The sequence below is a fragment of the Bufo gargarizans genome, chromosome 2 (assembly GCF_014858855.1).
Source record: "Bufo gargarizans isolate SCDJY-AF-19 chromosome 2, ASM1485885v1, whole genome shotgun sequence".
NCBI classification, from domain to species: domain Eukaryota; kingdom Metazoa; phylum Chordata; class Amphibia; order Anura; family Bufonidae; genus Bufo; species Bufo gargarizans.
In genome coordinates this window covers 713,537,050-713,550,706 of record NC_058081.1, presented here as the reverse complement: position 1 = coordinate 713,550,706, position 13,657 = coordinate 713,537,050, and the positions used below count along the sequence as shown (strand labels likewise).

The 13,657-nt window shown below is 46.2% G+C and overlaps 1 protein-coding gene across 2 annotated transcripts in view; it reads right to left on the bottom strand.

The window, feature by feature from the left end:
• LOC122927081 (gap junction gamma-1 protein-like) overlaps positions 1–13,657 on the bottom strand; it is a 74,391-nt gene that overhangs the window by 30,367 nt on the left and 30,367 nt on the right. The window contains exon 1 of one of the 2 annotated variants that reach the window (XM_044278658.1): positions 4,071–4,173. The exons of the other annotated variant lie outside the window; for it this stretch is intronic. The gene's annotated coding sequence lies outside the window, so the exon portion shown is untranslated. Of the gene's footprint in view, positions 1–4,070; positions 4,174–13,657 lie in introns of those variants that run through there. 2 annotated transcript variants of the gene reach the window in all.

Below are 13,657 nucleotides of genomic sequence, written 5' to 3'. Positions count from 1 at the left end.
AGACCCTGTATAGTGGACTGACCTGGGGGAAGTGAGACCCCGAATAGTGGACTGACCGGAGGGGAGGTAAGACCCTGTATAGTAGACTGACCGGGGGGAGGTGAGACCCCGTATAGTAGACTGACCGGGGGGAGGTGAGACCCCGTATAGTGGACTGACCGGGGGAAGGTGAGACCCCGTATAGTGGACTGACCGAGGGGAAGTGTGACCCCGTATAGTAGACTGACCGGGGGGAGGTGAGACACCGTATAGTGGACTGACCTGGGGGAGGTGAGACCCCGTATAGTGGACTGGCCTGGGGGAGGTGAGACCCCGTATAGTGGACTGACCGGGGGAAGGCGAGACCCCGTAGAGTGGACTGACTGGGGGGAGGCGAGACCCCGTAGAGTGGACTGACTGGGGGGAGGCGAGACCCCGTAGAGTGGACTGACTGGGGGGAAGTGAGACCCCGTATAGTGGACTGACCTGGGGGAGGTGAGACCCCGTATAGTGGACTGACCTGGGGGAAGTGAGACCCCGTATAGTGGACTGACCGGGGGGAGGTGAGACCCCGTATAGTGGACTGACCTGGGGGAAGTGAGACCCCGTATAGTAGACTGACCTGGGGGAAGTGAGACCCTATATAGTGGACTGACATGGGGAAGTGAGACCCCGTATAGTAGACTGATCGGGGGGAAGTGAGACCCCGTATAGTAGACTGACCTGGGGGAAGTGAGACCCCGTATAGTAGACTGATAGGGGGGAAGTGAGACCCCGTATAGTAGACTGATCGGGGGGAAGTGAGACCCCGTATAGTGTACTGACCTGGGGGAAGTGAGACCCCGTATAGTAGACTGACCTGGGGGAAGTGAGACCCCGTATAGCGGACTAACCGGGGGGATGTGAGACCCCGTATAGTGGACTGACCGGGGGGAGGTGAGACCCTGTATAGTGGACTGACCTGGTGGAAGTGAGACCCCGTATAGTGGACTGACCGGGGGGAGGTGAGACCCCGTATAGTGGACTGACCGGGGGGAGGTGAGACCCCGTATAGTGGACTGACTGGGGGGAGGTGAGACCCCGTATAGTGGACTGACCGGGGGGAGGCGAGATCCCGTATAGTGGACTAGCCGGGGGGAGGCGAGATCCCGTATAGTGGACTGACCAGGGGGGAGGCGAGATCCCGTATAGTGGACTGACCGGGGGGAGGAGAGACCCCGTATAGTGGACTGACCGGGGGAAGGCGAGATCCCGTATAGTGGACTGACCGGGGGGAGGCGAGATCCCGTATAGTGGACTGGCCGGGGGGAGGCGAGATCCCGTATAGTAGACTGACCAGGGGGGAGGCGAGATCCCGTATAGTGGACTAGCCGGGGGGAGGCGAGATCCCGTATAGTGGACTGACCAGGGGGGAGGCGAGATCCCGTATAGTGGACTGACCGGGGGGAGGCGAGATCCCGTATAGTAGACTGACCAGGGGGGAGGCGAGATCCCGTATAGTGGACTGACCGGGGGGAGGCGAGACCCCGTATAGTGGACTGACCGGGGGGAGGTGAGACCCCGTATAGTGGACTGACCGGAGGGAGGTGAGACCCCGTATAGTGGACTGACCGGAGGGAGGTGAGACCCCGTATAGTGGACTGACCAGGGGGGAGGCGAGATCCCGTATAGTGGACTGACCGGGGGGAGGCGAGACCCCGTATAGTGGACTGACCGGGGGGAGGCGAGATCCCGTATAGTGGACTGACCGGGGGGAGGCGAGAACCCGTATAGTGGACTGGCCGGGGGGAGGCGAGATCCCGTATAGTAGACTGACCAGGGGGGAGGCGAGATCCCGTATAGTGGACTGACCGGGGGGAGGCGAGATCCCGTATAGTGGACTGACCAGGGGGGAGGCGAGATCCCGTATAGTGGACTGACCGGGGGGAGGCGAGATCCCGTATAGTAGACTGACCAGGGGGGAGGCGAGATCCCGTATAGTGGACTGACCGGGGGGAGGCGAGACCCCGTACAGTGGACTGACCGGGGGGAGGTGAGACCCCGTATAGTGGACTGGCCGGGGGGAGGCGAGATCCCGTATAGTAGACTGACCGGGGGGAGGTGAGCATCCGTATAGTGGACTGACCGGGGGGAGGTGAGAACCCGTATAGTGGACTGACCTGGGGGAAGTGAGACCCCGTATAGTGGACTGACCGGAGGGAGGTGAGACCCCGTATAGTGGACTAACCGGGGGGAGGTGAGACCCTGTATAGTGGACTGACCGGGGGGAGGTGAGACCCTGTATAGTAGACTGACCTGGGGGAAGTGAGACCCCGAATAGTGGACTGACCGGGGGGAGGTGAGACCCTGTATAGTGGACTGACCGGAGGGAGGTGAGACCCCGTATAGTGGACTGACCAGGGGGAGGTGAGACCCCGTATAGTGGACTGACCGGGGGGAGGTGAGACCCTGTATAGTAGACTGACCGGGGGGAGGTGAGACCCCGTATAGTGGACTGACCGGGGGGAGGTGAGACCCTGTATAGTGGACTGACCGGGGGGAAGTGAGACCCCGTATAATGGCCTGACCAGGGGAAGTGAGACCCCGTATAGTGGACTAACCGGGGGGAGGTGAGACCCTGTATAGTGGACTGACCTGGGGGAAGTGAGACCCCGAATAGTGGACTGACCGGGGGGAGGTGAGACCCTGTATAGTGGACTGACCGGAGGGAGGCGAGACCCCGTATAGTGGACTGACCGGAGGGAGGTGAGACTCCATATAGTGGACTGACCGGGGGGAAGGGAGACCCCGTATAGTGGACTGACCGGGGGGAGGTGAGACCCTGTATAGTGGACTGACCGGAGGGAGGCGAGACCCCGTATAGTGGACTGACCGGAGGGAGGTGAGACTCCATATAGTGGACTGACCGGGGGGAAGGGAGACCCCGTATAGTGGACTGACCGGGGGGAGGTGAGATCCCGTATAGTGGACTGACCGGGGGAGGTGAGACCCTGTATAGTGGACTGACCGGGGGGAGGTGAGACCCTGTATAGTAGACTGACCTGGGGGAAGTGAGACCCCGAATAGTGGACTAACCGGGGGGAGGTGAGACCCTGTATAGTGGACTGACCGGGGGGAGGTGAGACCCTGTATAGTGGACTGACCGGGGGGAGGTGAGCCCCTATATAGTGGACTGACCGGGGGGAGGTGAGACCCCGTATAGTGGACTGACCTGGGGGAAGTGAGACCCCGAATAGTGGACTGACCGGGGGGAGGTGAGACCCCGTATAATGGACTGACCGGGGGGAGGTGAGACCCCGTATAATGGACTGACCGGGGGGAGGTGAGACCCTGTATAGTGGACTGACCGGGGGGAGGTGAGACCCCGTATAGTGGACAGGCCTCCCCTCATCCACCTTCTGTGGGGCAGATCTGAGTCTAATTTCTCTGGATATTTGTTTTTTTCCTTAAAAGGGAAAATCCTGAAGATAAGAAATGTGGAACGTTCCGTCTCCTCGTCCTCCTCACGCCGCGCTACACTACTGTAGGTAAATACAATTGTTCCCATTCACTGACAGGAAGCAGAAGGATTGCATTACAAGTAAAGTCTATCAGAAACTTGTAGGTCGTCTGTAATGTGAACGGTCACCAAGAGTGACTGTCTCCTAAGAATGAGACATTCAGACATAGGATCAACATCCCAAGAGACCACGAGACATCCCAACCCCGGGCCCCTGACCGCTCACAAGAATTCTACATGCAATATTGTACAGATGCAGATTGTACAGATGTGGATTGTACAGATGTGTAGATGGAGATTGTACAGATGTGTAGATGGAGATTGTACAGATGTGGATTGTACAGACGGAGATTGTACAGATGTGGATTGTACAGACGGAGATTGTACAGATGTGTAGATGTAGATTGGGGTGACATTTCAGCAGATGCAGTCATTACACAATAGTAATGTAAAATTGATGGACGCCTGACCCTCCCCAGTCTATACAGTTCTGAACCGGGTAACGCGCCTCCCCGGGGTATGGTGGGGCTCCGACCCCCGCAGCAGGGGGCAGTTATTACAGACCAGAGGCATTATAAGGGTATGTACTCACGAATCACCCTCCATATGCACAGCCTCTCCTCCCGCTCCTCACAATGTCCTCAGCAGTTTCCTCTGATCTGTGGGCTTCCTCTGGATGCCCCTCGCAGGGTGAGGGACCGGGGATTCTGAGTCACTGCTCCCCCCCCTCCCTGCTGAATCACATCTTTATAGTATAATCGTCCTCTTCAAAAGAAGCGCGAGGATCAGCAGAGGAGATGCCTCCAGTGAGACCGCCGGGAGCGGTGACCCCCCAAAGAGACTACCCCAGAAATGTGGATGGTCAGCTATAATCTTGTACATAGGAGCAGTATTATAGTAGTTATATTCTTGTACATAGGAGCAGTATTATAGTAGTTATATTCTTGTATATAGGAGGCAGTATTATAGTAGTTATATCTTGTACATAGGAGCAGTATTATAGTAGTTTATATTCTTGTACATAGGAGGCAGTATTATAGTAGTTATAGTCCTGTACATAGAAGCAGTATTATAGTAGTTATATTCTTGTATATAGGAGCAGTATTATAGTAGAATAATTATTGTACATAGGAGGCCAGTATTATAGTAGTTATATTCTTGTACATAGGAGGCAGTATTATAGTAGTTATATTCTTGTACATAGGAGCAGTATTATAGCAGTTATATTCTTGTACATAGGAGCAGTATTATAGTAGTTATAGTATTGTACATAGGAGGCAGTATTATAGTAGTTATATTCTTGTACATAGGAGGCAGTATTATAGTAGTTATATTCTTGTACATAGGAGGCAGTATTATAGTAGTATATTCTGTACTAGGAGCAGTATTATAGTAGTTATATTCTTGTACATAGGAGCAGTATTATAGCAGTTATATTCTTGTACATAGAGGCAGTATTATAGTAGTGATATTCTTGTACATAGGAGCAGTATTATAGTAGTTATATTCTTGTACATAGGAGCAGTATTATAGTAGTTATATTCTTGTATATAGGAGCAGTATATAGTAGTTATATTCTTGTACATAGGAGCAGTATTATAGTAGTTATATTCTTGTACATAGGAGCAGTATTATAGTAGTTATATTCTTGTACTAGGAGGCAGTATTATAGTAGTTATATTCTTGTACATGGAGCGTATTATAGTAGTTATATTCTTGTACATAGGAGCAGTATTATAGTAGTTATATTCTTGTACATAGGAGGTAGTATTATAGTAGTTATATTCTTGTACATAGGAGCAGTATTATAGTAGTTATATTCTTGTACATAGGAGGCAGTTTATAGTAGTTATTCCTTGTACATAGGAGGCAGTATTATATTAGTTATATCTTGTACATAGGAGCAGTATTATAGTAGTTATATTTTTGTACATAGGAGTCAGTATTATAGTAGTTATATTCTTGTACATAGGAGCAGTATTATAGTAGTTATTTCCTTGTACATAGGAGGCAGTATTATAGTAGTTATATTCTTGTACATAGAGCATATTATAGTAGTTATATTCTTGTACATAGGAGCAGTATTATAGTAGTGATTCTTGTACATAGGAGCAGTATTAGTAGTTATATTCTTGTACATAGGAGCAGTATTATAGTAGTTATATTCTTGTACATAGGAGCAGTATTATAGTAGTTATATTCTTGTACATAGGAGCAGTATTATAGTAGTTATATTCTTGTACATAGGAGCAGTATTATAGTAGTTATATTCTTGTACATAGGAGCAGTATTATAGTAGTTATATTCTTGTACATAGGAGCAGTATTATAGTAGTTATATTCTTGTACATAGGAGCAGTATTATAGTAGTTATATTCTTGTACATAGGAGCAGTATTATAGTAGTTATATTCTTGTACATAGGAGCAGTATTATAGTAGTTATATTCTTGTACATAGGAGCAGTATTATAGTAGTTATATTCTTGTACATAGGAGCAGTATTATAGTTATATTCTTGTACATAGGAGCAGTATTATAGTAGTTATATTCTTGTACATAGGAGCAGTATTATAGTAGTTATATTCTTGTACATAGGAGCAATTATAGTAGTTATATCTTGTACATAGGAGGCAGTATTATAGGCAGTTTAGATTCCTTGTACATAGGAGCAGTATTATAGTAGTTATATTCTTGTACATAGGAGGCAGTATTATAGTAGTTATATTCTTGTACATAGGAGCAGTATTATAGTAGTTTATTTCTGTACATAGGAGGCAGTATTATAGTAGTTATATTCTTGTACATAGGAGCAGTATTATAGTAGTTATATTCTTGTACATAGGAGCAGTATTATAGGGTATATTCTTGTACATAGGAGCAGTATTATAGTAGTTATATTCTTGTACATAGGAGCAGTATTATAGTAGTTATATTCTTGTACATAGGAGGCAGTATTATAGCAGTTATATTCTTGTACATAGGAGCAGTATTTTAGTAGTTATATTCTTGTACATAGGAGCAGTATTATAGTAGTTATATTCTTGTACATAGGAGCAGTATTCTAGGTAGTTATATTCTTGTACATAGGAGCAGTATTATAGTAGTTATATTCTTGTACATAGGAGCAGTATTATAGTAGTTATATTCTTGTACATAGGAGCAGTATTATAGTATTATAGAGTATATTCTTGTACATAGGAGCAGTATTATCGCTAGATATATTCTTGTACATAGGAGCAGTATTAGTCGCTAGTTATATTCTTGTACCATAGGAGGCAGTATTATAGTAGTTATATTCTGTACATAGGAGCAGTATTATAGTAGTTATATTCTTTGTACATAGGAGGCAGTATCTATCGATAGTTATCTCTTGTACATAGGAGCAGTATTATAGTAGTTATATTCTTGTACATAGGAGCAGTATTATAGTAGTATATTCTTGTACATAGGAGGCAGTATTATAGTATGTTATATTCTTGTACATAGGAGCAGTATTATAGTAGTTCTATTCTTGTACATAGGAGGCAGTATTATAGTAGTTATATTCTGTACATAGGAGCAGTATTATAGTAGTTATATTCTTGTACATAGGAGCAGTATTATAGTAGTTATATTCTTGTACATAGGAGCAGTATTATAGCAGTTATATTCCTTGTACATAGGCGCAGTATATAGTAGTTATATACTTGTACATAGGAGCAGTATTATAGTAGTTATATTCTTGTACACTAGGAGCAGTATTATAGTAGTTATATTCCTTGTACATAGGAGCAGTATTATAGTAGTTATATTCTTGTACATAGGAGCAGTATTATAGTAGTTATATTCTTGTACATAGGAGCAGTATTATAGTAGTTATATTCTTGTACATAGGAGCAGTATTATAGTAGTTATATTCTTGTACATAGGAGCAGTATTATAGTAGTTATATTCTTGTACATAGGAGCAGTATTATAGTAGTTATATTCTTGTACATAGGAGCAGTATTATAGTAGTTATATTCTTGTACATAGGAGCAGTATTATAGTAGTTATATTCTTGTACATAGGAGCAGTATTATAGTAGTTATATTCTTGTACATAGGAGCAGTATTATAGTAGTTATATTCTTGTACATAGGAGCAGTATTATAGTAGTTATATTCTTGTACATAGGAGCAGTATTATAGTAGTTATATTCTTGTACATAGGAGCAGTATTATAGTAGTTATATTCTTGTACATAGGAGCAGTATTATAGTAGTTATAGTCTTGTACATAGGAGCAGTATTATAGTAGTTATATTCTTGTACATAGGAGCAGTATTATAGCAGTTATAGTCTTGTACATAGGAGCAGTATTATAGCAGTTATATTCTTGTACATAGGAGGCAGTATTATAGTAGTTATATTCTTGTACATAGGAGGCAGTATTATAGTAGTGATATTCTTGTACATAGGAGCAGTATTATAGTAGTTATATTTTTGTACATAGGAGCAGTATTATAGTAGTTATATTATTGTACATAGGAGCAGTATTATAGTAGTTATATTCTTGTACATAGGAGTAGTATTATAGCAGTTATAGTCTTGTACATAGGAGCAGTATTATAGTAGTTATATTCTTGTACATAGGAGTAGTATTATAGCAGTTATATTATTGTACATAGGAGGCAGTATTATAGTAGTTATATTCTTGTACATAGGAGCAGTATTATAGTAGTTATATTCCTGTACATAGGAGCAGTATTATAGTAGTTATATTCTTGTACATAGGAGGCAGTATTATAGCAGTTATATTCCTGTACATAGGAGCAGTATTATAGTAGTTATATTCTTGTACATAGGGGCAGTATTATAGTAGCTAAATATAGTAGTACTTTATCTGAGCACTGTATGGTGGTACATTATACACTACGTGCAGAATTATTAGGCAAATGAGTATTTTGACCACATCATCCTCTTTATGCACGTTGTCTTACTCCAAGCTGTATAGGCTCGAAAGCCTACTACCAATTAAGCATATTAGGTGATGTGCATCTCTGTAATGAGAAGGGCTGTGGTCTAATGACATCAACACCCTATATCAGGTGTGCATAATTATTAGGCAACTTCCTTTCCTTCGGCAAAATGGGTCAAAAGAAGGACTTGACAGGCTCAGAAATGTCAGAAATAGTGAGATATCTTGCAGAGGGATGCAGCACTCTTAAAATTGCAAAGCTTCTGAAGCGCGATCATCGAACAATCAAGCGTTTCATTCAAAATAGTCAACAGGGTCGCAAGAAGCGTGTGGAAAAACCAAGGCCAAAATAACTGCCCATGAACTGAGAAAAGTCAAGCGTGCAGCTGCCAAGATGCCACTTGCCACCAGTTTGGCCATATTTCAGAGCTGCAACATCACTGGAGTGCCCAAAAGCACAAGGTGTGCAATACTCAGAGACATGGCCAAGGTAAGAAAGGCTGAAAGACGACCACCACTGAACAAGACACACAAGCTGAAACGTCAAGACTGGGCCAAGAAATATCTCAAGACTGATTTTTCTAAGGTTTTATGGACTGATGAAATGAGAGTGAGTCTTGATGGGCCAGATGGCTGGGCCCGTGGCTGGATTGGTAGAGAGCTCCAGTCCGACTCAGACGCCAGCAAGGTGGAGGTGGAGTACTGGTTTGGGCTGGTATCATCAAAGATGAGCTTGTGGGGCCTTTTCGGGTTGAGGATGGAGTCAAGCTCAACTCCCAGTCCTACTGCCAGTTTCTGGAAGACACCTTCTTCAAGCAGTGGTACAGGAAGAAGTCTGCAAGGTAAGAAAAACATGATTTTCATGCAGGACAATGCTCCATCACACGCGTCCAAGTACTCCACAACGTGGCTGGCAAGAAAGGGTATAAAAGAAGAAAATCTAATGACATGGCCTCCTTGTTCACCTGATCTGAACCCCATTGAGAACCTGTGGTCCATCATCAAATGTGAGATTTACAAGGAGGGAAAACAGTCCACCTCTCTGAACAGTGTCTGGGAGGCTGTGGTTGCTGCTGCACGCAATGTGGATGGTGAACAGATCAAGACACTGACAGAATCCATGGATGGCGGCTTCTGAGTGTCCTTGCAAAGAAAGGTGGCTATATTGGTCACTGATTTGTTTTTGTTTTGTTTTTGAATGTCAGAAATGTATATTTGTGAATGTTGAGATGTTATATTGGTTTCACTGGTAAAAATAAATAGTTAAAATGGGTATATATTTGTTTTTTGTTAAGTTGCCTAATAATTATGCACAGTAATAGTCACCTGCACACACAGATATCCCCCTAAAATAGCTAAAACTAAAAACAAACTAAAAACTACTTCCAAAAATATTCAGCTTTGATATTAATGAGTTTTTTGGGTTCATTGAGAACATGGTTGTTGTTCAGTAATAAAATTATCCTCAAAAATACAACTAATAATTCTGCACTCCCTGTATGAGCACTGTATGCTGGTACATTATATGAGCACTGTATGGTACGTTATATGAGCACTGCATGGTGGTATTAGTTAAGTGTAGAATACCTCTTTGTGGCATATTCTGAGCACTGTATGGCAGTATTATTGGAGGACAGTATAATGGTATGATCTGAGCACTGTATGGCGGCATTATTGGAGGACAGTTTAATGGTATGATCTGAGCACTGTATGGCGGTATTATTGGAGGACAGTATAATGGAGCGCTCTGAGCACTGTATGGCGGTATTATTGGAGGACAGTATAATGGAGCGCTCTGAGCACTGTATGGCAGCATTATTAGAGGACAGTATAATGGTATGATCTGAGCACTGTATGGCGGTATTATTGGAGGACAGTATAATGGAGCGCTCTGAGCACTGTATGGCAGCATTATTAGAGGACAGTATAATGGTATGATCTGAGCACTGTATGGCGGTATTATTGGAGGACAGTATAATGGAGCGCTCTGAGCACTGGGGGCTCATGTGCACTGTGTGGCTTCGCTACTTGGGACCTCTCCAGAACACATCGCACACTGCCTGCAGCGTCTGGAACATTCCTGTCACACGGTTTGTGTAGAAGTTTGTGCCCCTGCAGAGTATGAGGGTGCACCTCACTGTATGCGGCCCCCAGGACCCCGCTGGTTGCTATAGACAGAGGAAGTTATTGTCCTGGATTACAGGGTCTGGCTCTGGCCCCCCGGGGAGGTCTGTATAAGCTAAAGATAGGCCGAGCCTCTATATATAGCGGAGGATAGGAGGAACCAGGAAAAAGATTCACCGCCATCCGGGATACAGCCTGGACGTGACCTCATATCACCATGACACCAAGGAAAGCAGAGACGTGTGAGCGGCAGAGATAGCAGAGAGAAGTGTGAGAGGAGCAGAGAGAGCAGAGAGAAGTGTGAGAGGAGCAGAGAAAGGTGTGAGAGGAGCAGAGAGAACAGAGAGAAGTGTAAGAGGAGCAGAGACAGAAGAGAGAAGTGTGAGAGGAGCAGAGAGAAGTGTGAGAGGAGCAGAGAGAGCAGAGAGAAGTGTGAGAGAAGTGTGAGAGGAGCAGAGAGAAGTGTGAGAGGAGCAGAGAGAGCAGAGAGAAGTGTGAGAGGAGCAGAGAGAAGTGAGAGGAGCAGAGATAGCAGAGAGAAGTGTGAGAGGAGCAGAGAGAAGTGTGAGAGGAGCAGAGAGAGTAGAGAGAAGTGTGAGAGGAGAAGAGAGAGTAGAGAGAAGTGTGAGAGGAGCAGAGAGAAGTGTGAGGAGCAGAGACAGCAGAGAGAAGTGAGAGGAGCAGAGAGAGCAGAGAGAAGTGAGAGGAGCAGAGATAGCAGAGAGAAGCAGAGAGAAGTGTGAGAGGAGCAGAGAGAAGTGTGAGAGGAGCAGAGACAGCAGAGAGAAGTGAGAGGAGCAGAGACAGCTGAGAGGAGCAGAGAGAAGTGTGAGAGGAGCAGAGAGAGTAGAGAGAAGTGTGAGAGGAGCAGAGACAGCAGAGAGAAGTGAGAGGAGCAGAGACAGCTGAGAGGAGCAGAGAGAAGTGTGAGAGGAGCAGAGAGAAGTGTGAGAGGAGCAGAGAGAAGTGTGAGAGGAGCAGAGAGAAGTGTGAGAGGAGCAGAGAGAGCAGAGAGAAGTGTGAGAGGAGCAGAGAGAGCAGAGAGAAGTGTGAGAGGAGCAGAGAGAAGTGTGAGAGGAGCAGAGAGAGTAGAGAGAAGTGTGAGAGGAGCAGAGAGAGTAGAGAGAAGTGTGAGAGGAGCAGAGAGAAGTGTGAGAGGAGCAGAGAGAAGTGTGAGAGGAGCAGAGAGAAGTGTGAGAGGAGAAGAGAGAGTAGAGAGAAGTGTGAGAGGAGCAGAGAGAAGTGTGAGAGGAGCAGAGAGAGTAGAGAGAAGTGTGAGAGGAGCAGAGAGAAGTGTGAGAGGAGCAGAGAGAGTAGAGAGAAGTGTGAGAGGAGCAGAGAGAGTAGAGAGAAGTGTGAGAGGAGCAGAGAGAAGTGTGAGAGGAGCAGAGAGAAGTGTGAGAAGAGCAGAGAGAAGTGTGAGAAGAGCAGAGAGAAGTGTGAGAGGAGCAGAGAGAAGTGTGAGAGGAGCAGAGAGAAGTGTGAGAGGAGCAGAGAGAAGTGTGAGAGGAGTAGAGAGAAGTGTGAGAGGAGCAGAGAGAAGTGTGAGAGGAGCAGAGAGAAGTGTGAGAGGAGCAGAGAGAAGTGTGAGAGGAGCAGAGAGAGTAGAGAGAAGTGTGAGAGGAGCAGAGAGAAGTGTGAGAGGAGCAGAGAGAAGTGTGAGAGGAGCAGAGAGAGTAGAGAGAAGTGTGAGAGGAGCAGAGAGAAGTGTGAGAGGAGCAGAGACAGCAGGGAGAAGTGAGAGGAGCAGAGAGAGCAGAGAGAAGTGAGAGGAGCAGAGATAGCAGAGAGAAGCAGAGAGAAGTGTGAGAGGAGCAGAGAGTAGCAGAGAGAAGTGTGAGAGGAGCAGAGAGAAGTGTGAGAGGAGCAGAGAGAAGTGTGAGAGGAGCAGAGAGAGTAGAGAGAAGTGTGAGAGGAGAAGAGAGAGTAGAGAGAAGTGTGAGAGGAGCAGAGAGAAGTGTGAGAGGAGCAGAGAGAGTAGAGAGAAGTGTGAGAGGAGAAGAGAGAGTAGAGAGAAGTGTGAGAGGAGCAGAGAGAAGTGTGAGAGGAGCAGAGAGAGTAGAGAGAAGTGTGAGAGGAGCAGAGAGAGTAGAGAGAAGTGTGAGAGGAGCAGAGAGAGTAGAGAGAAGTGTGAGAGGAGCAGAGAGAGCAGAGAGAAGTGTGAGAGGAGCAGAGAGAAGTGTGAGAGGAGCAGAGAGAAGTGTGAGAGGAGCAGAGAGAAGTGTGAGAGGAGCAGAGAGAAGTGTGAGAGGAGCAGAGAGAAGTGTGAGAGGAGCAGAGAGAAGTGTGAGAGGAGCAGAGAGAGTAGAGAGAAGTGTGAGAGGAGCAGAGAGAAGTGTGAGAGGAGCAGAGAGAAGTGTGAGAGGAGCAGAGACAGAAGAGAGAAGTGTGAGAGGAGCAGAGACAGAAGAGAGAAGTGTAAGAGGAGCAGAGAGAAGTGTGAGAGAGCAGAGAGAAGTGTGAGAGGAGCAGAGAGAAGTGTGAGAGGAGCAGAGAGAAGTGTGAGAGGAGCAGAGAGAAGTGTGAGAGGAGCAGAGAGAAGTGTGAGAGGAGCAGAGAGAAGTGTGAGAGGAGCAGAGAGAAGTGTGAGAGGAGCAGAGAGAAGTGTGAGAGAGCAGAGAGAAGTGTGAGAGGAGCAGAGAGAAGTGTGAGAGGAGCAGAGAGAGTAGAGAGAAGTGTGAGAGGAGCAGAGAGAAGTGTAAGAGGAGCAGAGAGAAGTGTGAGAGGAGCAGAGAGAGTAGAGAGAAGTGTGAGAGGAGCAGAGAGAAGTGTGAGAGGAGCAGAGAGAAGTGTGAGAGGAGCAGAGAGAAGTGTGAGAGGAGCAGAGAGAAGTGTGAGAGGAGCAGAGAGAGTAGAGAGAAGTGTGAGAGGAGCAGAGAGAAGTGTGAGAGGAGCAGAGAGAAGTGTGAGAGGAGCAGAGAGAGTAGAGAGAAGTGTGAGAGGAGCAGAGAGAAGTGTGAGAGGAGCAGAGGACAGCAGGGAGAAGTGAGAGGAGCAGAGATAGCAGAGAGAAGCAGAGAGAAGTGTGAGAGGAGCAGAGAGAGTAGCAGAGAGAAGTGTGAGAGGAGCAGAGACAGCTGAGAGGAGCAGAGAGAAGTGTGAGAGGAGCAGAGACAGCAGG